Source organism: Xiphias gladius, chromosome 2 (genome assembly GCF_016859285.1).
Source record: "Xiphias gladius isolate SHS-SW01 ecotype Sanya breed wild chromosome 2, ASM1685928v1, whole genome shotgun sequence".
NCBI classification, from domain to species: Eukaryota; Metazoa; Chordata; class Actinopteri; order Istiophoriformes; family Xiphiidae; genus Xiphias; species Xiphias gladius.
The window spans coordinates 3,679,184-3,702,501 of NC_053401.1; the positions used below are offsets into that span (position 1 = coordinate 3,679,184).

General features: G+C 41.8%; 1 long non-coding RNA gene across 1 annotated transcript in view; it reads left to right on the forward strand.

Moving 5' to 3' along the window:
* The window catches only part of LOC120802451, a 54,036-nt gene extending 41,031 nt beyond the window's left edge, over positions 1 to 13,005 (forward strand). The window contains exons 3-4 of the long non-coding RNA XR_005709230.1: positions 12,272 to 12,490; positions 12,562 to 13,005. This is a non-coding gene — a long non-coding RNA (uncharacterized LOC120802451). The remainder of the gene's footprint in view (positions 1 to 12,271; positions 12,491 to 12,561) is intronic.
* Positions 13,006 to 23,318: the final 10,313 nt, after the last annotated feature.

Genomic DNA, 23,318 nt, shown 5'->3' on the forward strand with positions numbered 1-23,318 from the left:
ACAGAGCAACAGACCATCGGCAAACAAGGCCTTTCTTATTTGGTCCAGTCCACAGCGTGCTGCAACAGTTCCACAAAAGTCTCTCCTGTTGGAACACCTGGCTGTTTTAAGTGGGCTCCTGAAGGACATTGAGGTCCAGGGGCCGAGCCTGGAGCTTCCTTAGCCTGAGCCCTGGGGCCACCCCGCCTTTTGTCCCTGGGATGGCAGCACTGCTCGGATTCCTCGCTCCTATTCCCAGCTCCGTAAGAGAATACTCCAACTACATGGGGTCCAAAGGGTGGTCATGACCACAAGTGCATGTGAATGTATGCATTTTTGTGTGTGTGTGTGTGTGCGTGTGTGTTTGTTAATCTGTGTTCTTAATTGAGTGTCAGGCTGGAGGTCCGTGCGCTGCAGCTGACTGGAGCTGAATAGTGCACCTGCGTCATTGTTAGGAGGGCACTGTCATGACCCCTCACCCTTGCCTCTTGGCCTGTAACTGTAAACCTGGACATAGTGAACCGATTACAGCAGAAATGAACTAGACATCCCAATCTAGGGTCACTGTGTGTGTGTGTGTGTGTGTGTGTGCGCACATGTGAATTTGGATTGTGTCCACATCGGGGCGTGCATGTGAGCTTTTGTACTAGGTGTGTGGCTGGGTCATCTGTGGATTCCGTTTGCCTCTTTAAACTTCAAGGCAGCGCTTGTTGATTGAAAACGCAAAACTTCCTATGTGAGCGAACAATAGTCTCCGAGTCCCAAGTCCAGGGTTCAAACAAAGGGCCCAGGAAGTGTACAAAAGCCTGTCTGGCAGCTTCGAACATGTGAAACCAGCTGTGAAGGACATTAGAGTTGGACGCCGTGACCCCTGAGAATTACATCGTACAGTATGTTTGAGATGAGAACTCCGAGACAAACTCCCTGCCTCCCGCCCAGCTGTCCCTTTAAGAGCCGGGCTAATACCGGCTTTATTGTTGTTGCTGCCTGTTTTTTAAAGGGGCAGGCGAGCCAGGGGAGTAATCCGCCCGTCAGCACTCACATTAATGGCCTAATTGGTCTCTTCTCTCCCAGTCAAAACGCAGGCCTCAGTCTTACGGAAATGCTAAGCCCTCAGAGCCCCTCGCGCTTAAATACCCGAGAAATGCATGATGTCTCTGCAAAGTGGAGCCGTCACTACCCTTCTCTCTCTGATTCACATTGTTGTCATTCCTGTTTTTTTTCTTTTTTTTCTTTTCTGCTTCCCTCCATCATGCTGTGCGTCATATGTGGCACCAACTCAGAGGGAACTTCAGTGGGTTTAAGCTCCAGGCTTAAAGTGGGTAATGTGTTGTCAACCAAAAGACTAATATTTATACAGGACATGATAAGCAGCATTACACTACATACAATAAAGAATGGCTCATTGAGGAAGTCTCTTTTACTGAGAGGAAGTTTTTTTTTAATATTTTTTTAAAACAATAACATTTTACTTGGGATGACATCAAGGGGTCTTTGCCAGTGTCCTGAGCTGTTATGTACTTGATAAGTTGACTTGCTCTCGCTCTGCAGGGCGCCCAGTACTTCACAGTGCACCAGGCAAGATTTTAAAGTAAAAATACACCTATGTCTATGATTAGTTGCCGGGGTTGAGTTTAGTTGATTGACTGATTTATATGAGAGATGGGAAATCAACTGCAGTTTTACTCATTTATCAAACAAATATGCCAGCGTTTGTCAGTTTCCACTTCTCAGATTATGTAAATGTAAAAATGTTAATTGTTTATAAAATGTCAGAAAGTGGTTCCCAGAGCCCAGGATGACTTCAGATTCTCTTCAAATTGGGTTTTGCACAATTGGTTGGACAAAACAAAGATTTTGAATTAAAAATGATGTATTGATTTTACTGATTTACTATTTTATTGTATGGAAGATCAGTTTGATATGTAATTTTTTAAACATTTGCCTCATTGGAAAATATTCTCTTTTAATATGTTGTCGTTTTCAACCTAAATCACAGGACTACAATAGCATCACCACTAATTAGGATTTCGGCTTCCGGTGGGAATGCTGGCGTGGAGTGTATTCTCTCCCCACAGATAATGACAAAACCTTTTTGTCCTGAACCCAAACCGCCCCCGAAAAACTAGCGGGCGTGCGCTCCATCCAGACGAAACTGGGACTCGTCATCGCTGGATCACAAACCCGCCTGGTTAGTGAGTATGAGACTGTCATGTGCAGCTTACTGATGCCACTTCACATGATTTCTGGGTATTGAAGTGCAGATCTTTCATTGAGCTCTCACTGCCATTTCGAGCCAACAGTGTTAAAGCTTTCAACCCCCCCATACAGCTTCATCGCTGCACTGCTGGCAGCTGGAGACATAAGTGGAGCACTTTGAGGTGTTAATGCCTTGCTTGAGGGCACTATAGCAGGAAACTACTCATTGGGGGGGGGCGGGCTGCTTGACATAACAACCTTCCACTTCAACTCTCTACCTAAATGTCTCATGCCAGCTTTCACTAAAATTCCCAAACTAGCCTCAAGCTTCCCTGTCTGCCCTTGCAGGAGAGAGCTTCCCTTTGATGGATGATGTAACAAAGTTAGGAGTTGATGCAGGTCACTTGCGGAGAAAATCTCGATTCTTTAACATCTCTTACCCTCCATTTCAGACACCATCTAAAGCACCGCGCTCAGTCTGTTAGCGCTACTAATAAATCTATAAATGATATTGTCATTTTTGTTCCAAGCAGAGCCGAGGTTTGTGGAAACATGTCATCGTATCCCTAATTTGGAAACACTCAGATTTTTATCCGTCATAATCTGATTGTTTAGATGGCAAGCAACATTTCTAAGCGTTCGACGTGTCAACCCGGGGAGCTTTTGCCCCGTGAGTCGTGTGCAGGAGAGGTCAGCCGCAGTGTGAATGCGGCTATCTGCAGACTGGGGGTTAGCCAGCTAAATGAAGAGATTAGTACAATGTGAACTGCCACAGGTGGATGCAGTTATTCTATCATTTCCTAAACTTAATTAAATCAGCAAAAGAGTGAGAAAGAGGACGACTGCGAAAAGAGAGAGCAAAGAGGCGGGGAGTGATTGACGCCTATCAACTTTGGCCATCAACATATCTGGCTACTCAGTAGTTTAATTTTCAATTTAGCCCCTTCTCCTGCTCCCCTTCACACACACACACACACACACACACACACACACACACACACACACACACACACACACACACACACACACACACATTGGTAGTGGTGCTCCCTTGCCAGATCCACCAAGATGGGAGGTTAGGGGTTCGAGGCTGGACACTGGGGAGGTGAGGGAGTAGAGCTCAGTTGGCAGTTTAGCAGGTCCGTGTGTGTGTGTGTGTGTGTGTGTGTGTGTGTGTGTGTGTGTGTGTGTGTGTTGGGGGGTGGGGTTTTCGGGGAGAGCTCATGTGTTAGTGTAACTGAAGCTGTCATCCAGCCCCAGGGTCAGCTCCCCAAAGCACGCCGGCTGTCTCTTTTAATAGACTAAACACATATGTCTCTCTATACCAGCACATGATGAGGCGAGAGGGGAGACTTTTGTAGGAGGCGCGGGTGTGACCGACTTCATAATTGCTCTGTAACAATTTTTCTAAAGGTTAGTGGAAATTGATAATAACACGAGATGTTGCCATTTGGTCACATGACACCGTGTGCTTTGATTAGCCAGAAGATCCAGTCACTTTCTTTCATTTTTCACTGAATGCATCATAAACAAAAATCAGTTAATGAATGAAACCAAGAAAACCTACTTGCCTCTTTTTGGTTAACACTTTCAGTGACTAGCACTACATCTATTGCTATATATAGTGTGCGTATTTGAAACAACCGTAGGAAAACTTCTGCCTCTTCTTTCATGATGTTGCAGGGTGGCTGATGCATGCATCGACATGGTTTATACGGATATGCATCGAAACCTTAATGACCCGTTATCTGTTAGCACTCTGTTACCTCAGTCAGTCACCTTCCAGTTCAAATGCAGAACAAAGTACGAGGTACTTATCATGTGCCAAAATGATCCAAATAACATCTTAAGTCATAATTATCTCTGTTAGTGAAGTTTTAGTCCCTTTTGTACTGAATCCTGCAGTGTCACAAGTTACTGTCTTGTGCTTTTAGTGAAGTAGTCTCCATGCGTTCAGGGTAACAGGTTATTTTCTATTGTACTTACTGTACAATAAAAATAGGGCATTATGATCCTGATGTTATGAAGCTCAGTTTACAGGGCAGTTGTTTAATACACAGTCTGTTTTACCCCTAGGAGGTTAAAAAATGCTCATACGCAGTGTGCTGACTTTTCAAAAAGGAGATTAAGAGTTAAGGAAACAGTGAGTAAGACCTGTTAGTAACGCTTTAAGTATAAAAGATGATCCATGTTTCCTCTTACCCCCCAGAGATGTTGTTCAGATGTGTTGAAGAGACTTCTCCAAGTTTGTGTCTGTATCAGTGGTAGTGTGCTACAGGACTGTATAATGAATTAGAATACCTAGTTCTAGAATACATATGTGGTGAAGAAGCTGCAGAGAGGAGAATAGAGGGGAAAGTAGGTTGGCGTCGATGTAGGCGAGTGTAGGTGGTTTGAGAAAGTGAGCGAAAACCACTGTTACATGCAATTCAGTAGTACAACTTTTTTCTGGCAATGGGCATTCCTTGCATGCATTAAGAATATTTTAAATGTTGTCTAATAGTTAGGTTGGTTATGTAGAGGTCTTTCTGTCTGAGTGCATCTCGTCTGCAGGCATCATAGATAACCGAACAATCAGCCGTTTGACGTCTGAAGTCATTTGCCAGTGGCGCACTGAATTGTGTAGCCAAATGTAGGTCAGTGTGGCTGTAAACTGATTTGTTTTCAGCTGTACCCCTTCACATCTTAGTCAGACCGTAGTCATTCCAGTGCACTGTGAGTTTAAATGAAATGTCAGCTCAAGTGAACTAGAACCAAACTGTTTTGTCATTGCTCGTTGACACTTTATCTCTTCACCATTCAAGATAGCTTGAAATACTGCTGGATTGCATTTTTTTGTTTTTTTTGTTTTTTTGTTTTTTTCACAGTGGCTTGAATTTATGTCCACTGCAAAAAAATTAGTGTTAAAACTTTCCCAAACTATTTTTTTGACAGTATGCCGAAATACGACTGAATACATGGCTAACCTTTTTGACTCATTTGATGAATTTAAGCTGACCACAACCGCCATTCCTTTTGAAGGAGTAAAATGCCAACTTTTAAAAGCCACCATTAAAGCCAACTGGGGGTGGGTGCCACATCTTTTCCTCAAACTACACCCAAAGTAATTAATGTTGGGTGTAGTTCATTTTTAGGTAATTACTAACTGATTAGCTGGGCTAATCAGCTAATTAGCCACTAGCCACTTAATTACCACTGTAGCTTCTAGCATTGTTTACACAGACAGATGATTTGTGTTTGGTTGTGTTTTTGGTTGTCTGACTTATGATGACACACCTTTTGTTGGAATTTTGATGCATAAATATTATCATTCAACCCCTATAACAAGTGTTAGCTTCTGGCCAGCAACTACTCCAATGTCAGAAGAGAGAGTGCGTCGTAGGTCTAATGCAAAAACATTGACTCAGTTCTTTCAAAGAATTTCAAAAATGATTGTCAGTGAAGTGTGACTACATTCTCATAGACCTGAAGGTACAGGTATTACAAAACAAATCTGTAGAGAGCAAATATTTTCTTTGCCCATTTTTGCACGTGGTTTTGGGAACATTGCCACTAGCTAAAAACCACAGCTTTTCATTGATGTCAGCTAGCATGCAAATCAAGTGGAGTTTAGCTAAGCTAATATTCCCTTACTTTGAAACCGATGAGATGTATATAAATGAATCACTTTTCTCGGTAACTGAGTTTTAGATAATGTTAAGGTTGGTGTTTTTGAAGCAATGGATCACCAGTTAATAGTATTACTAATAATTTCTCATCACAATGCGGGGGTAGCAGCGCAACAGAAGGGGCCCAAAAGTGAGTCAGAAGGGCCTCCCCCCCACACCCCATCCCACCCCAAACTGGCAAACAGGCTCTTCAGAAAGCTCCTGGCTGGCTGTGCTGTTGAACTTGGCCTTGCCGTCACTCCGGGGTAACCCAACACCCAGCACAGAGGGGCCCAACAGACCCGGGGATGGGAGGGGGAGGCTGGGAGGGCAGGGGACCGCTGGGAGGCAGAGTGCATTTCAAACCCATCAGTGTCAGTTAGTTCACTAAGTGGTGACATAATCACCATCGCCACGGCTGCTCCTCTGGGAGAGCCAGGCAGAGGCGGTGGGAGCGCCTGGGCCTCCTCCTCCTCCTCCCCTAGTCGCCTCGCTGGGGTGGGGAAGGGGCACTTTAACCGAACCTGCTCTTCTTCTCTGTACTGTTTTTTATTTCTCAGAACCTTGGTAATATTAGGATATAGCACAATATGATCCAATGGCAGCTCAGTCCACAAAAATTTATTAGATTGTCATAATATCGTTACAAAACCAAGTACACGTGTACCATTTATAAAATATTAACTGCAAACCAATATGGGTCAGAAGAGAAAACAGAAGAACTTTTATTGTTTCGTATCTGAAAGGCTCCACCACTCTTCTTCCTTTTTGCATGTTTATACCCGTGTTGGGTTGAAACGTGCGAAAAGGAAGTACTCAGATCCTTTAAGTAAAAGTACCAATGCAACAATATAAAAATACTCCATTACTAATAAAAGTCTTCCAAATCCTACTTGTGTAACAGTGCAAAAGCTGTTATCAGCAAAATATACCAGTAAGACATCTTGTTCTAGGGTAAAAGGTTTCCTGTGAGTCATATATTAATCATAAAGTATATGACATGTTAATAGTGACACATCATGCGCACGAAACAGTTTTGCTGTTGTGGAGGTGGAGCTAATTTTAACTACTTTATAGACCGTTATCTGGCTTAGTACAGTGGTTTCCCACCTAGGGGTCGACCGCCCCCAAAGTGTCACAAGGTGATAATGTTGTAGGTCATGTGATGACTTTATGAAATATTGGATAATTTTACCTCATCAGTAGTTTGTTTCAAACAGTCTCCGAAGGTTAAGGGGGGGGGGGAATGCCTCTGTGGCCAGAGGAATTGATAACAGCTCAGTGACATTTGAAACATTTCGAAGAACCACAACTAGATGCTGCTCTTTTGCAAGGGGTCACAGGCCTAAACGGCTGGGAACCACTAGTTTAATCTTTAACAATGCAGTTTATCCCCCCCCCCCTTTTTTTTTTTCTCCAAGCTTAAAACCTTCATCTGAAAGTTAACCAGTAACTATAGCCTTGGAGTAAAAAGGACAAAAATTCTTTTATATTTTTGTACTTTATAATTATGTATAGTAGTATGTATAGCGCGACCCAAGACGTATACTTCACTGTACTAACATTTTCAAAAGTACACTGTATAGTAATGTTTCAGACTTAAAATATAAATAAATAAATAAAAGAGATTTTCCTACCTTGACACGTGCAACTGGTTTTGGTTCATTTAGCATTAAATCGGCTTGCGCCAGACTTGAAACTTGATTCGGTTGTGAAATGCGTCACAGTGAACATCATATTTGCGTAGAAGGTATGAAAACCACATTCAAAAATGAAAAATGATGAGAAGTAATGTAAAGTATACATAACCGCAGTGAATGGGCTTAAACATGCAGCGGCATTGATCTGAATGTATGAAACGCTCCTTGCTGATGGACAGAAGATATAGGCTGAGGGATAAAGAACATGTTGTTCAACAGAAAATAGTTTAAGAAGCAGCAGATAATGGATTCAAACAGCTCAATCAGTGCATGGTCATTAAAAATCATTAATACCCTCTTGAACTTTTTCAAATTTCTTTAGTTTTACAACTTTGCATCGTGTGAAATTCATATTTTTTATATGTAATATATTACATTTTACTTGTTAAGGTAACCATGAACAACACGTGCCAATATGTGAATTTATCACATGTGAGATGTTTAACCTTAACATCAAAGAGTCTTTCTCTTCAGTTATTTAAAAAACTACTAATCAGATCCCACTGTTGTTAATGTTGAACAATAAAACGCAGACCAGTCCATATGGAAAGCATCCTACTGATAGGCTTTACACAGTAAGCAAATAGTCAGGGATGTTTTTGTTAACTTATTCTGAAACTAATGAAGAACAGCGTGGGACTGGTTAGACAGGATTTAGTCATAACCATACACTGTAGCGTAGCCTAAGCTCCTCACCTAAATGAACAACTGCTGCTTGTGACTATGAATGTCCCGCAAGTGTTTTTGCAGTCTTTTATAGTTTTGTGCATTTCAGCTTAATTTTGCCTAACATAAATATGTCCTAATGAAGTCGCTCTTGAGCAGTGATATGCCGCAGTGAGTTCGCCACTGTTTTGTTTCCTGTTTCAACCACATGAATAAAGAGGAAACTATCAGGCCTGTCACAGGAAGACAGCAGGTTTTAAACCAAATGAATGGCATGACTTTTCACAGAGCACTTGAAAGTGATGCTGTTTTTTCACATCTCACCTACACGTTTCCATTTCAGAATCAGAGGAGGAAGGAGCTTGTGCGACACTCCCGCGCCTCTCTCTCTTCCTGCTGCTCTTCTTAAGGTTGCAGGCCACCTCGTCGATGTTGTTGTAGTAGAGTGGATTTCTCTTCCGCGAATTTTGAACAAGGACAATGAGTCACCTTGGTTTCTCTCGCGCACACACAAAATAGAGATGCAGAAGAGATGCACAAGAAGCACATTTCCTTCTGAAAAATACATTGTTCACACACGAGGTTGAGGTCTGGTCTAATTGCTGTGTATCTCGGGCTTTATGTTTTGGGATCATTGTCTAACTGCAAAATGAATCTTCGAAATCGCAGCCGGAGAAGGACAATACATGAGTAAACTTGACCCTCCAAAAAAAAGACAAATTTTTATTTATTTGGTATAGTGCTAATGTACCTCAGAAGTCTGGCTTCATTTTGTTAAATGAAAAGAGAGGTAAAAAGTATAAAGACAAGTTTATTAATTCGAGGTATTAATAAGATTAATCCTTTTTTGATATCTCAAACGACCGCCAGCCGTTAGCTTACACGGTCCCCATCTGTCCACAACCCTTCCTGGGCCAAGACTTGGCAGCAGTAGTACAGAGTGATTCAAAATGTAATGAGTAGCGTTGATTCTCTCAACATTTCCCTAGTATTATACAGATGATTAAAGGGGGTATATAACTGCACGTTTAAGGGTGCAAATAGAAGGTGTAAGAAAACTGACTTGCATTAAAGGGCACTGCAAGTCCTTTACTTTTAGTAATTGGATGTACACATGTATACATTATGTGTAGATCATTGCACACTGGAAACACACATTTTAATAATGCATCTACCATGAAATTGTGATTCTCACCTGTCGGCAACCATTCATATAAATTCAAGGATGTGGGATGTTTTTTTTTCTTTTTTTCTTTTTCTGTACCTTATTTGAGCTGCCACTGGCATACAAAAAAAAAAAAAAACAAAAACAAGAAAAAAAACCACAGATGAGAAAGTAGCTTGCTAAGTTTTGTTTTCTTTTTCCTCCTTTTGTTTTTTTTTTTTTTTCTGACTTTTATCTATCTGTGGCTTCTATCGCTTTACACCCTAACCCAAGAGTGATGTGTCTTGGTCCAATCTCACTGAAGATGGTTATCACGCCGCGAAGCTACGAGGCCTCGTTTTGTCAATACAGCTGCCAGTTTCAGCAGCGCTACCTGGATGCCTACGTACTGATCTTTCCTCAATTTTCCACCCATTTTTCCAAATGACTGGGGTAAAGTGTGAACCAGTCTCAGGGATGAAGTGATCCCCAATAACGCCCTCCTCTCCATCAGCGCTGGGTATCTAACGATGGACAAGACAAAGGAGCTTATCAAACAGGGCTGATAACACAGCAGCCAATTAAGATATGCTGTCTCTATCACACAATTTGTGCTCACTATCACTATCAAAGGGTCAGGAAAAGCGAGAGAAATGAACGGGATGGGTAAACGAAGAAGCCCTGGAACCCGTACCGACGCAGAGTGTTTTGCGATGCGTCATGGGACGGCGTCTCCTGAGAACATGGGAATTTATTTTGTGGACATTTTTAGACATTTGTAAAGGAAGCGTGGATGCACCAGTTCAGGAAAATGCCCTGTATTGGGGTAGTGGGCACTAGATGGCACTAATGAATGGTAATTACCAGTCATCTGCTCCTGTAAAAATGATCAGTAATTAGTTTACCTTATAACTCACTGCTCATATTTCGATTCATTTCATAGTAGTTAAACAGAAAACTATTTGACGCAAATGGTAAAGCAAAATACAGTTGTCCTCAAAATAGGAATAGGAAAAATATACACTATGTTGCGTATATGTACACAGTAATATCTGAGAAAATATATGGTATATTATAACTCCATATTCAGTCAAGTAAAACACATTTTTCTACCCTTAAACACAGAGTGACTGTCGCCTTTATGCTAAGGTCTTATAGAGTAAGATTTCCATAAGGCATTTAAAGATTTATATTCAAAATGCATAAAACCTCAGTACTTTAAATGCATTTATCATATGTCACCATGCAATTACAGGTTTTTTTTGTGCTGCATGTTGCTAATTCTGTCAGTTCGGAGCAGCACAATTTGCACTGCGTCTGCTTTACTTAACACATTTGGAATGATCGACCTTTTAACAATTGACCTCCCGGTTTCCTTTTTTTCTTCTGCTCATTTGTAGTTTCAGAACATTAATCAGATGTGCGCAGTCAGAAAGAGGCGGATTTTTGTAACCTCTGAGTCTTTATCTCAGGTTTTAAATAGTCCTGAATCCAATTCCAGGTAGCAGAAAACCTTGACCTTCTCAAATACAGAGTTCAAATTGTGTCTGTGTCTTTTCCAGGGCATCGCGTTTTCTTCAAGTGGGGGTTTTCGGATGGTCTTCAGTGCTCTTTCGCTCTGAAAAGTCATGTTACCTTTTGTTATGACGTTAATATTTTAAAAATCCAAACTAAAATATGCTTAAGTTTTCAACTTTAAATAATATAAAACTAAATCTGAATATGTTATGTACATCTTCAGCGCTGTTTACATCAGTAAAACAAGCAAAATTTTCAATGAAGATCAGTTGAAAAACACAGAACCTCTTATGATTTGTCTATAATGAAGCTCTGAGAAAATTAAAACCAGAGACAATAACAAAACAAAACATGGATTCAACAAGTGCTGAGAGCTCAGGCCATCTTCGTGCAGGCCAGTATGTTATCAGACTGGAGCTTGCTTTGGCAGATATGGCCTGAGACGTGTCAACTTAGTGTAGATTTCAGATCTCTGGTGCTTATGAGAGGGCCAGGGAGCAGAGCGATAATGGCGGCCTGCCGTGGTGGGGTTAGTTATCGTACAAACGGGGGTCGTTGCTCTCGACCCCGGCCCCCCCACCACCACCCCCAACCCACCCCTTGTGCCACGGCGGCCCTCTAATCGCCCATCTGGGCTCCATGCGCCGCCATCCTCCTGTTTGTCGTCGGAGCTTATCATACGCTGGGGTTTAATCTGCACCGAGGATGAGATATGTGCCGCACGCACACGCACACACGCACACGCACACGCACACACACACACGCACACACACACACACACACACTGACACACATATGTGCACTTTTAGACAGTCCTTCGATTCCTGCGGTCGACTTGTGATACTGTTATATGTGTGCGTTTGCGTCACATACTGTTGCACATTATGCATTCAGATGTTTGTCATATTTATGTAGAAATAGCGGGAACTCCCCTTCCTTATTAATTTTCAGTATCCCGTTTGATGTTTCATGCACGAAAGTACAAAGCAGCCAACAAATCAAACAACACCCGATATTGCTGAGTTGGCCTGATCATCGGGGGGGAAAAAAAAGCTAAATGTTGAGTTAACTCCGACTGACCGAAGAAATTCCAGTAGTGCGAGTGAAGACATTTATCTTGTCAAACAGCTTTCGTACTTGGACTTTTTCTCGTTGACTGGCACAATAAAATGCCCCACTGATCTGATACTATCTCTCCGTTCTCACACACTTTGTCTCATTAACAGCTAAAGAACAGAACAGAAAATAAAGAGCAAAAACATCTGATTTTAAAGATTAGATAAAGCAAGAGTAAAAAAAAAAAAAAAAAAAAACAGGAAAAAAAAAGAAGAGGTTTATCTCTAAGTGTACACGTCCTTGAGTTTCTCTGAAGGCTGCCATATAAGGTCACCCTCTCTTAGGCTCTTCATGTGGTTTAGGTGAGCTGTGAGAGCCGGCAAGACGTGAGGAGGAGGAGAAGAAATGGACGGAGAGAGAGAGAGAGAGAGAGATCATCTTGGCATGACCCCAGAGTCTCCTCTGCAGTGTTTGAGCCCAGCGTCTCTTCAGATTGCAGCTTTGGGCTCAGGGACGAAAAAACCAACTGTGGTGCAGAAAGTTTTTACTGCAACAGCGGCGCCACTGAACCCTTCAAACAGGTGGAAAGCAGTAACATTTAACAGCTGAGACCTGACTTTTATTTTTTTATTACATGAAATACGGTATTTAGATTGAGAATAAGCGGAACCGTCATTTGATTTGCAGAAGGCGGCCATATTCGACTTCATCTGAAACAATATGGCTGTGGCTTCACTTCCTCAATGTTTGGGTCCTCACACACAGACCCTGCTAAATGAACCTTTTTTGTGGTGACCCCCTTCTCCTTGCTCTGCCCAAACTGCCTGTGTGCATTTGATGAAGGTGACGAAATACAGAAATAAACGTAAAGCCTTTTATTTATTACTGAGAAATGAAATATGTGCTATTGCATGAGCAAATATCTATTTCACATTTAGCCAAAAAGCCATTCACATATAAGGAAATGTGCGATATGACCTGTTTTGACCTCTTATGAACAAACGTAGAAATGTGCGACAAGAGGGATCCAAATAGACTTTTATATTTTTTTCTGTTCAGACTTTGGGACTTGGGAGGATGGTGCTGCGTTAAAAAAAAAAAATACCGTCAGCACCACAGATATTGAGCAGATGCAAATCAATGTTTTACAGCTGTGTCACATTAAAGAAGTCTTGTAGTATCAAGGTGATAGAATGCTGTCTAATAGGTCAGCTGGGTCTGCAGGACTTCCAGCTACAAGACTACATTAATAACTGAGAGAGGTAGGCCCAGGTTTTTCAAATCTGCCGACAGACAGTACTCAACTTTTATTTTCACACAATTTTTTTTTTTTTTTTTTTGCAACATGTTTACTCCATAAGATACTATCAGATAGAAGGCGCTGGATTGGAGCCCATTCAGAAAAAGCGCAAGAAAAACAGTGCATTGTGAGAAACGGTGCAACGTTTGCAGGAGATTGGACGGTGACGGCGGCCGAGCGACAGCCGGGTAACCCGAGAGAGCCTCTCTGCCACCGCTGGACCGTCGCCCATCTCTTTATCGCCACCACAGCGAAGGGAAAAACACACAAAATATGTTTACACCACGCTGATAAGATCCAGCGCTCTGCAGCCATGCACGTCTACACTCAACATTAATAGATACTGTAAAGCACACACATAACACACGTACTCGTACACAATAACATTGCTTCTTTAGTGGCATTGAAAATGAGGTTTCAGGCTGGTTTTAAGTCTAAGATGATTGAATTGTCACAATAATTGAGACAAAGATTATCTGTCAATTCATTCTTTTATCTTATTCTTTTATTTAACCTCTAGTTATGAGCTTGCTCCGGATTTATTTTGGTTTTACACTCAATTTTTTTTTACACTCAAGAGCTGTGCGCAGCATTTCAAACAGCTTTTTTTTTTTTCATACATATTTGCTTATCAGATGCAGTGTGAATATCGATTTCCCGGATATGGGGTGATAAGTTCTTTACAAGGCCAGTCCCTTTTATGAGCGCTGGTGAATATTTTATCCACCGTGGATTATAATGAGTGATTAAACTCAGTCAGAGCCATATCACCAGAGCCATCCTTTCAATAATTCACCAGCAAAACTGTATCGATAAACACGCTTAATGCGATTCGGTGAAAAGTTGTAAGCGGCTTTCTTGGACGTTAACACAGAAATTCTGATTTAATGCAGAAAAAAAAAAAAAAACAGTAAGCCCCCGCCGCGGCATGCTAGTGTGCCCTCTCTGAAGGTTCCCCAGTAAATAGTTTGAATTGAATACAGTGTGTGTGTGTGTGTGTGTGTGTGTGTGTGTGTGTGTGTGTGTGTGTGTGTGTGTGTGTGTGTGTGTGTGTGTGTGTGTGTGTGTGTGCGTTGAAGGAACAGACTTTAAGGAGCCTCAGAGGGAGCCTTGTAATGGTGCATGATGACAAGGCAAGCGGTCCGGGCTAGTCGCAGGGGGAGCTGGCTGGCTGTAAACTAAAACGCACAGGAAAAAAAAAACCAGAGCAACCCACACACACACACACTCTGAAAGACACACAATCATAGAAACACTAGTTGCTTCTCACTTTCTACAGTAACTGATAATATGCATGTCTCTCTGTCTATGACTAAGCAGTGAGTGGGGAGGGGGGCCACGAGAGTACACGCACTTTGCGTGTTTTCTATGAATTCTCTGCCGGTTTAAAAATCACTGGAACTCGTCCCATTTTGCATCAACGGTTCATACTTAGAATGTGATTTGAAGTTTTGTGCCTGGTACTGTTTTGACTTTTTTATGGTTTTTACTCAACACCCAGTTAAAAAAAGTTAAAGGAATTTAAACAGCAGGAGCAGAAAACACTGAAAGTAGAGGGAAATTTTTTGGGGGGGGTTAATTATTCATTGTAATTCAATTCTACACGAATTCATTGTTATTGATAAAACAACATCTTAACATCTTCAACAGGCACGGGACGAGAAATATACTTAAAATGTGCTTTTTTTTTTTTCCTCCAAATCCTTAAAACTTAAAGGATACAAGAAATTCTTGCCGCAACAGTTTTATTTACCTAAATCCAGAGAAACTCGTACAACCCGAGCTTGTCATATTTACAGCTACGTTGAAAAATGGCTGCAGACATACGATGGAGGGCAGCACAATGCCGCCACAAGGTCTCCTTAGACAAGTATGATTACTGTTGCTCTTTTGCCCTTTCTTGCTGGCTTCTTAAGACGCACTTTCAACGGTAGAGCACGGGCTGTAAAACCCGGGGCAAAATAATAGAGAGATCAAGACCTTATCACATAAGTTTGGATGGGAAATTTCTCCCTATATCTTTTTTTTTCTTTTTTTTTTTTCTCTGGACCTTTTTATTATTCAGGACAGGCAGTGTACAGTGCATGGTTGTGAAAATGGGAATAATCTCATGCAGAAGATTAAGTGGATTAATTAGGGTTTTATTCATCAGGGTGAATTGGTACCTAAAGAGCTTCCCCCTGCAATGACAAGGATTTTTCACCCTTAATTATCTTGGGCTGTGGAATGCAGTCCTGCATGTGCAGCGCATCGACAAAAGGGGAGGCATCTCACCCTCCAGTCGCGCCGTGGAAATGTGAATCTTCACCCCCCCCACCACCACCACCACCACCCCCCTCAGAATGACTTAACTTTTAACATTTATTTATTTTAACTGCGACACAAAATACTCTCTTTTTTCCTGTGTTGTGTGTTGCAGAATTCATGCTCCTCCTGTGTGAAGTTGCATCGGACCGCAAACTGTTATCTCACGATCAAACCCCTCATTAGGCCCATCTCTTATCTCATCATTTTCCACTTACCGAGCCCTGTCACACCTCTCTCTCTCTCTCTCTCTCTCTCTGCGTGTAAATAACCAGTAGTTGTTAGAACACGTGTGCAAGAGGTTGACATAAGAATAGACGAAAAGGACTTTAAGGAGGATGGTGAACAGTATTTTCACTTGTAGTACTGAATTGATACTATGAGGGGATAGGGCTGAGTGTAGGGTTCTTAGATGCCTCCGTACTTAACAAAAAGGTAACAACATGTTTAAAAAAATGTTTAGTTAGAAACGACATTTATTGAATTGTTTAGTTGCTTTCTTATAATTCCGGTACAATTAAACTTAATGGTCTAAAGTATTGGAAAAAAATGTATTTAAAAAAAATAGTTAAAACAGTTTTCACTGTGTTTTACATTTCTAAGTAAACAGGATTTGATTATATATACCTTTTTAATGAAATTCAACTTTTTGAACATTATATATTCATGCCCAAGAGTACATTTATTTATCTCTGTACACTGGTAAAAAGCTTGACCTAATACAGCAAACGGAACAAGTGCACGGCACAAGATGCACCAATTGCATAAGCCTCGGCACGACAGGCGATGTCAGCGTGAGAGGCTCTCAGAGCAAAGTTTTGTCTGCAGTAATTTCTAAAAGTTCAGATGAAGCAGATAAAAGCTGGTCTGCCATCGATACCACCACGTGAGGATAATACCGCATTTTAAAATGAACATTTCTTTACCACCAATGTGAAACTACTCACGCACACAGCCACTGGTTCTGTGCAAGGGAGGGAGGGAGGGGGGGTTTCCATCCTTGTTTCTCAAAAAAGTGGTGAAAGTGCATCTTAATAAGGCCCCATTCAGACCGGGACACAAACGTGGACTTTCTCAAGTTCCAGCCTTTCGCCGTGGAGCACAAAGAGCCCGGGGAGAAGCCGAGCATCCCCGAACAGGCACATAACAGGCAGGGTAAGGATGGGGAGGGAGGTGGTTGGGGTATAAAGAAGGGGATGGATGGGGGGGCGGGGGTGGTGGTGGCGTTGGTGGTGGTGGTGGTGGTGGTGGTGGGGTAGAGGACCAAAGTAGGGTGGGTATTCACCGACCAGGTCAGATGTAATGCTTGACTGGTTAAATGTCTGATACACATCTATGGTTTTTAGTCTCCTTCAGCTGACTGACAGGCTGCTCTGTGAGGGGAGGTGTGTGTGGGTGGGTGGGTTTGGGTGGGTGGGTGGGTGTGTGTGTGTGTGTGTGTAGGCCAATTCTTTCATTTTCGTAACAATAAGAACAGTACTGTGTATATCACTAGTGTCAGATGAAAATCTTGACAAACCTCCGAAACATCTCATTTTATTTTATTGTCACTTTAACCAACCAAAAACCAATAAAAGAAAAACCTGGTTTGGTTCGGAACGGATGACGAGAAAATAAAAATAAAAATGAAAATAAAAAAATGAAAATTAACAACCACCCACAAGAATGTGAAACTGAAATATTGCTATCTTACCATGACAGTAGCAACAAGCAATAGAAAGCCATTCAAAAAAATAAATAACTGCTAATTGATAATTAATTAATTAGGGGTTAAATACAAATGAGGAATGGTTTGAACATTAGATTTTATTAAAAAAAATACAATAGTTGGTCATTATTAAAACAGCATGAAATCAATTTGCTAAATAGTGGCCACAAAAGTTGGTAATGAAAAAAAGGATTTAAAGCTACAAAATGCATGAATCAGTCATTAGTGAAATACGGTTTATAAATACAGTGTTTGGGGGGAAAAAGAATACTGTGCTTTTAATTTTTTTTTTTTTTCTTCCGACGTCGAATAGGTCCTTTACGCTTTAACGAGCTGCTAACCTGAAGCCGAGTTACTGGCCTTGCCTTCAGCGGAGACACTGAGTGTCCCACCGTGGTCTGAGTGCAGCTGAGTGCCGTTCTGCTTGAGCAGAACAAAAAAGGCCGCCTGATTCCCTCACGTCAGTCAGTGCATGCGCCTAAAACAAAACGCCGCTTTGGGGGTGTTCCGCTGTCGTCGTGCTTGGTCTATGAGTGTACAGCCCGAGCTCCGTTGCCCTGTGACCTAGAATGACAGTATGGAGGCTGACTTGTAGTGAAAAACTTCAAAGCCTCTGTTAAGTGACATTTTAATCTCCCGCATCGACTGTGTTGCGTACGCTGCTCTCTCTACTTCCTCAACACCCTTTGTTTTGTTTTGTATTCCTCGGAGGTGGCAACTAATATGCCACCAAAACTTCAAACGTGTGAACTGTGTGGTAATTTTCTTTTGCTTTTGAAATTACGGCTCTTATACTCACACAGTTTGGAGAAATATTAAAGTGTGTAAAGGAGGAAAAACAGAATTCTAATTGCAGAAAGAGACAAATGCCGCACCGTAGAATTTGCAGGAAGACACAACTGATTATTGATTGTAACGCTCTTAAACACGATAGGTGCTAAATATCAGATCCTGTGTACAACTACCACTTTCTAAATGGTGGTGAACCGGAGTTGCATATGTTGACAATATTATAAAAGTATTTTACCACTGAATCTGAATAATACTGACAATTGCAGTTATTTTCTGTAGTTCAGAAAGAAAATTACATGGTGATAATATTGGCAATATTGTTCTGACAGTTGTACTTAGTTAAATAGTACCTGAAGCTGAAGACAAATTAAATCATCGGATTAAGGTTCCGTGTCATAATACAGTAGTTTGTGGCATTTTCTACGGGGAATCAATATTCTTTGATTATTTGCATTTCTAGAGCTCATTTTGTAACATGCTCTTAACTACGTGCTTCATAGTAAGTGCACATACAATGCGTACCGTAAACTCACTTTGATCTCGGTATTTTAACCACTTATAGGTTGTGGTTTTTACATGGTATCAAATTCAGTAAATTCCCTTGACTCGAAGACTTCGTTTCCAGAGTGCCGTATCTGTATGTGCGTCCGTATCTGGGCGCTCGTCATTCATTATCACCAGGATCTAGCAAAATCTGCCGGGACTCCTCCGGTCGTTTTTGTCCGACGAGCGACTTTTGGGGCGTCTTTTTGTGTAGAAAACCTCGTGTTTGGTAAACAGATATTTTTCGTCAAATGAATTCTACGGGTAAAGTTATTTTGAAAGATGCATTATAAAGTGGTATTCTCTCACTATCCCCATTGTGAAAGAGCGTGTGGCACACAAGACATTTTTGTGTACAGACAATTTGTACTCGAGAGATATACCATGCTGATTTGACGGCTAATGCTGTTAAATGTAAAATCTTTTATGCTGTCTTCAATACAAGCCATTTAAATCTGTAAAGGACACTTTCCGTCAATAATTAAGCGTAACTTGAATGACAGGGACTTCCTCCTCCCCTCCACGTTCTTCATCACTTTCTCTCTCTGCTAAAAGTAGGTCAACAGGGATTTCCTGCCCTCAGACGTTTTCTTTCCAGCCAACACCTGGCCTTTGTAATACCACTTCAGCAAGAGGAAGGGGTGTGTGTACTGTATGTGGAACATATGGGATCAAAAGTCTCAACAGCTTGTAAGTTTTTACCACCGTGCAGGGAAATTTAAGACTGCCGTTGACCTTCGTGCGGCGACTGGAACTTCAGCTCTCACAGAAACCAAGAAAAGAGACACTCCTGAAGATTGAGCTGCAGCTTCAGGCCGGGATTTAAAAAATGCACAAAAACAACACACGCATATTTATTCCTCTAATTTCACCAATTTAAAGTTCGCTCAAGAGATGCATTATGAAACAAAAGCCTGCCGTTACTATTTTTTTTCTTTTTTTTTTCAGACTGAATTATTAACAACCCGAGGCTTACCTTTGCATTTCTAATTACGTGACGCAAGAGCGGTGGCTCTCCAACTCTGCAGGCATCCAGTCAGAGTCTCATTCTGAAGGAGAAATCCAATGCAGGAAGACTTGGAGGGAGCTAATTCACAAAGTAGGTTACAGAGAAAGCCCAACTGTTTGAACACCTCTGGCCGCTAAATCTCATTTCTTAGACTAATTCAGATATATATTTTGCGAGTGTGAGGAACCAAAGCGGCGTGGAAGTATTCTCAAGAAGATCGCAGATCTATTGTTTATTACAGGGCAAAAGAAAATGTGAGCTGATTTTAACAAGATGGGGACAGAAGAGGCCAGGAAAGGGAGTTGCCCAGCTTTTGGTCGGCAGTCTAACTGGCAGGTCGTGATAGTTCGACGGGCGACTTTCACATTAGTTTTCTCCCCCTTTTTCTCCCTCAAGACTCGTCGCAAAGGTGTCAGATCACCCACAGTGGGTATGCGATTAAAGAAACCCCAAGCGTGATTGAGGAGGAGGGGACTAGGTTTTGTGGTGAGCTAAACAAAAAAAATTCATCACACCCAGCCGATGTGGGATCACAGCAAGCTTCTTAGAACAAAGAAGCACAAGAAGACAAAAGGGGGAATACTCACCTTTGCCTCGACACTTTCCTCTTCCTCCGCTAAATTCTCTCCAACAACCTTCCTCCTTCACACACACACCAACACACACACCTCCACAGTATTGGGCCTGAAAGTATACATTCAAGCCGACAGTCATACTGAGAGAACAATGCACAAGATTCTGAGAATATGATTGTTTTGTAGTTCTCGCCTTGATCTTTCTGAATGAATAATTTTCCATTTCAGGGGCACCACTGATATGTCAGACTCCAAGAGCCTCTCTAAGAATTACAAATTCATCAATACAAAGAAAAACTGAAGAGGGGCAGCTCCATTAACAGCAAGTTTCTTTGAGACTCACAGAAAGCGTGCTGCCTGCAGGAAAAACATGCACACAAACCCACACACTCTTAAGAGTCAGTTGCACCACTTTTCCAACCTCTCTGGATCAAGTAGATGAGGTCGCAGAGCCTCACTCCCCTGCTGGGTGTGGTTTTACTCTCCGTCCCCTTTAGGCCCTTGGGTGCTGGCTCCGTGGTCACCCCCCCCCCCCGCTCCACGTGAACAACACCTGGCCGCCATGACATTAACGTGCTGCTGTATAACTGCTCCTCTCGCACACGTTCAACCGAAACAACAACCACATGTTTCAAAACCACGCATTTGCTTTAGGTTGAGGCACTGTGGGTGCAGGGGCACCCAAGGTACTTGACAGGGTCGTAGAGGTCCTTGACGGAGAGTGAGGGGTCTTCACCAGAATAAGAAACAGTTCCATTTCCCCAAACTCCAACGCACAAAGAATTATCCAATGTTGGGGCTGGATTTTCAAGTCATAGTAAAGTTTGCATTTGTACTGTTGCCACTTGGAGTGGCTGGATGTTTCAACCGTTTTCCACTACTTTAAGCTAGGCTATGTATTTTGACCTCTCTTAGCATTCAAAGCTAATGACATTTCCATCAGCCTTGATGGATGGTGTACTTTGTGTTTGGTACTATTTGGCAAATGTTGGCATTGTAGCGTTAAACTAAGAATTTGATAAACACTGCCATTGTGAGCACCACCTTGCTAAAGCACAGCCCTTAAGTGTAAGAGACTCTTAGTCCTTTGTGTGATAGACATCAAAAAAAAAAAAGATGCTATATAAATAAATCTTACTTTACTTAATAAGAACTCCTAGTTGGGAAATATTATTTTAGTGTATTTGAATAACTCAATTTACTAAGAAAATTCAAGTACTTATAAGAAAAAAAAATTGGTATGATGGTATGGTATGATGATACCATTTTTTTTTTCAGCCCTTATACAAAACTTTTTCATTTACACTAATTCTTTAGCTTAGCTGGCCTGAGGCATAAGCAAACTTTATATGGCTGCGTAGATCCCATCCGCCGACCAAATATAAATGTAGACACACCGACACAATTTAAGTATTTAAAGGTACAGTTTCTGATTTTGTTGCACTGTCCTATATGGCCCACGAAGGTCACCAGCTCGGACGACATCGTGCAGGTTTTCAACAAGGGGACGTTACCAGAATTTGGGATAATTGGGCACTACAACAATTTCTTTCAGATCGGGACAAATAGTCAAGTTTGGTAGAACTACACGAAATGTCTGGGTTTGGGGGCACCATACCAAATTCTGGGAATATCATGCATTGTTGGCAATTACTGCAGCGGACTTCTGGGGGGAAGGGGTGTCAAGTCCTGCTTAGGGTCCTAACAATCTTTGGGCCGGCACTGATTGCAAGGATTAAAAACCTTTTTTCGAGCAGATGGGCTACAAACAATGTCTGTTTTTTGTGGAAACTTGTTTCTATACACAGAAATTAGGCGACGAGCACTTTGTTAGAAAAATTCAAGGTCAGAGACACTTGTGCACCCCATTAACTAACTGTTCATGCTGTGGCGCTGGCCTATCCTCCCCATCGTTCTGCCTCTCAATTTCAAATCAGGAGTTTAACCTCCAAGCAGATTCTGCTCACGCTATAGCAGCAGACCTGGCCACGCACCATGGGAGAATTACCTCCCATAATTATACTGCAATTATGATGGAGATAAAATCAGCATTATTCTAAAAAAAAAAAAAAAAAAAAAAAAAAAAGTTTAAATGAGCAACGGGAGGGAGGGATAGAGGGATGGAAGGACTTGGAGCTTTAAAGTCTCTGAGGGGATTGGTGACAGTCCTGTGAAACAAAAGGAGGCAAATGGACAGAAAACCTTTCTAATTAAGCACAGAGAAAAGATGGTGTCTCTGGTAATTATAAAAGTGTACGAGATTCATAACTGGGTTGAGGGTAATTTTGTTTCAGTTCTGTAAAAAATTTCAAAAGTTGAGTCCAAACAGTGAAACTAAAGCACAAACTTTCACAGGAGAAAAAAAAAAAGAGTGTGGTGATACTTCTTGGAAAATTTCCCCTGCTGCATTCAAAACCCATCTTCAGCAAACTTGGCTGACCTTAGGATATTATCATAATGTCCTGACACTGAAAAACCATACCTGACTGGCCACTAGGGGCTCCGCGAGCACTCTCATGTCTGAATCAGTCCTGGCTGCAGCAAAACTGGGCCTGCAACAAATAAGCTCTCCCTTCAAATCTCTTCAAACTGCCAACCACCTCCCAGAAATAGACATTCAAAAAAAACAAAAACAAAAAAAAAGAAAACTCCAGGAGCTTTTGGGGCTCCGCTTTCCCGCTAGTCATCTTCAGTGACGTGTGTGCAGCTTTAAGTCTGGATCCTGGATGGAAGCAGACAGGACATCTGCTCTTCATATCCGCCTGGTGTGTTGCACAAAGTGGACTCTCTTAGCTCCAGCCATGGGCCCAGCGGCTGCACGGCGGGCACAATTCCCTCTCCAAACACAATTCGGAAAGGGGACTTGTTTATCCAACCATTCAAGACTTGGATCGGAGGGAGATAATGTCTGGACGGGTTTGAGTCTCCTTTCCGTGCAGCTGCACACATCTGTATCTGAGTTATCCAGTCAAAAAAGCCGATGGAGTGGTTTAAACTGAGCTGGTGTATGATATACAAACACATGCAGCAAGAGGACTGCACAAACATAAATACACAGGTAGGCCAACATCGCACGCATTGCCAAGCACTTAAGCAAGACATTGGTGGTCCATAATAGCACATCTGTATCATAGATGAAAGGCATCGACCTCGGGGAAAAGAGGAAACATCACAGAAA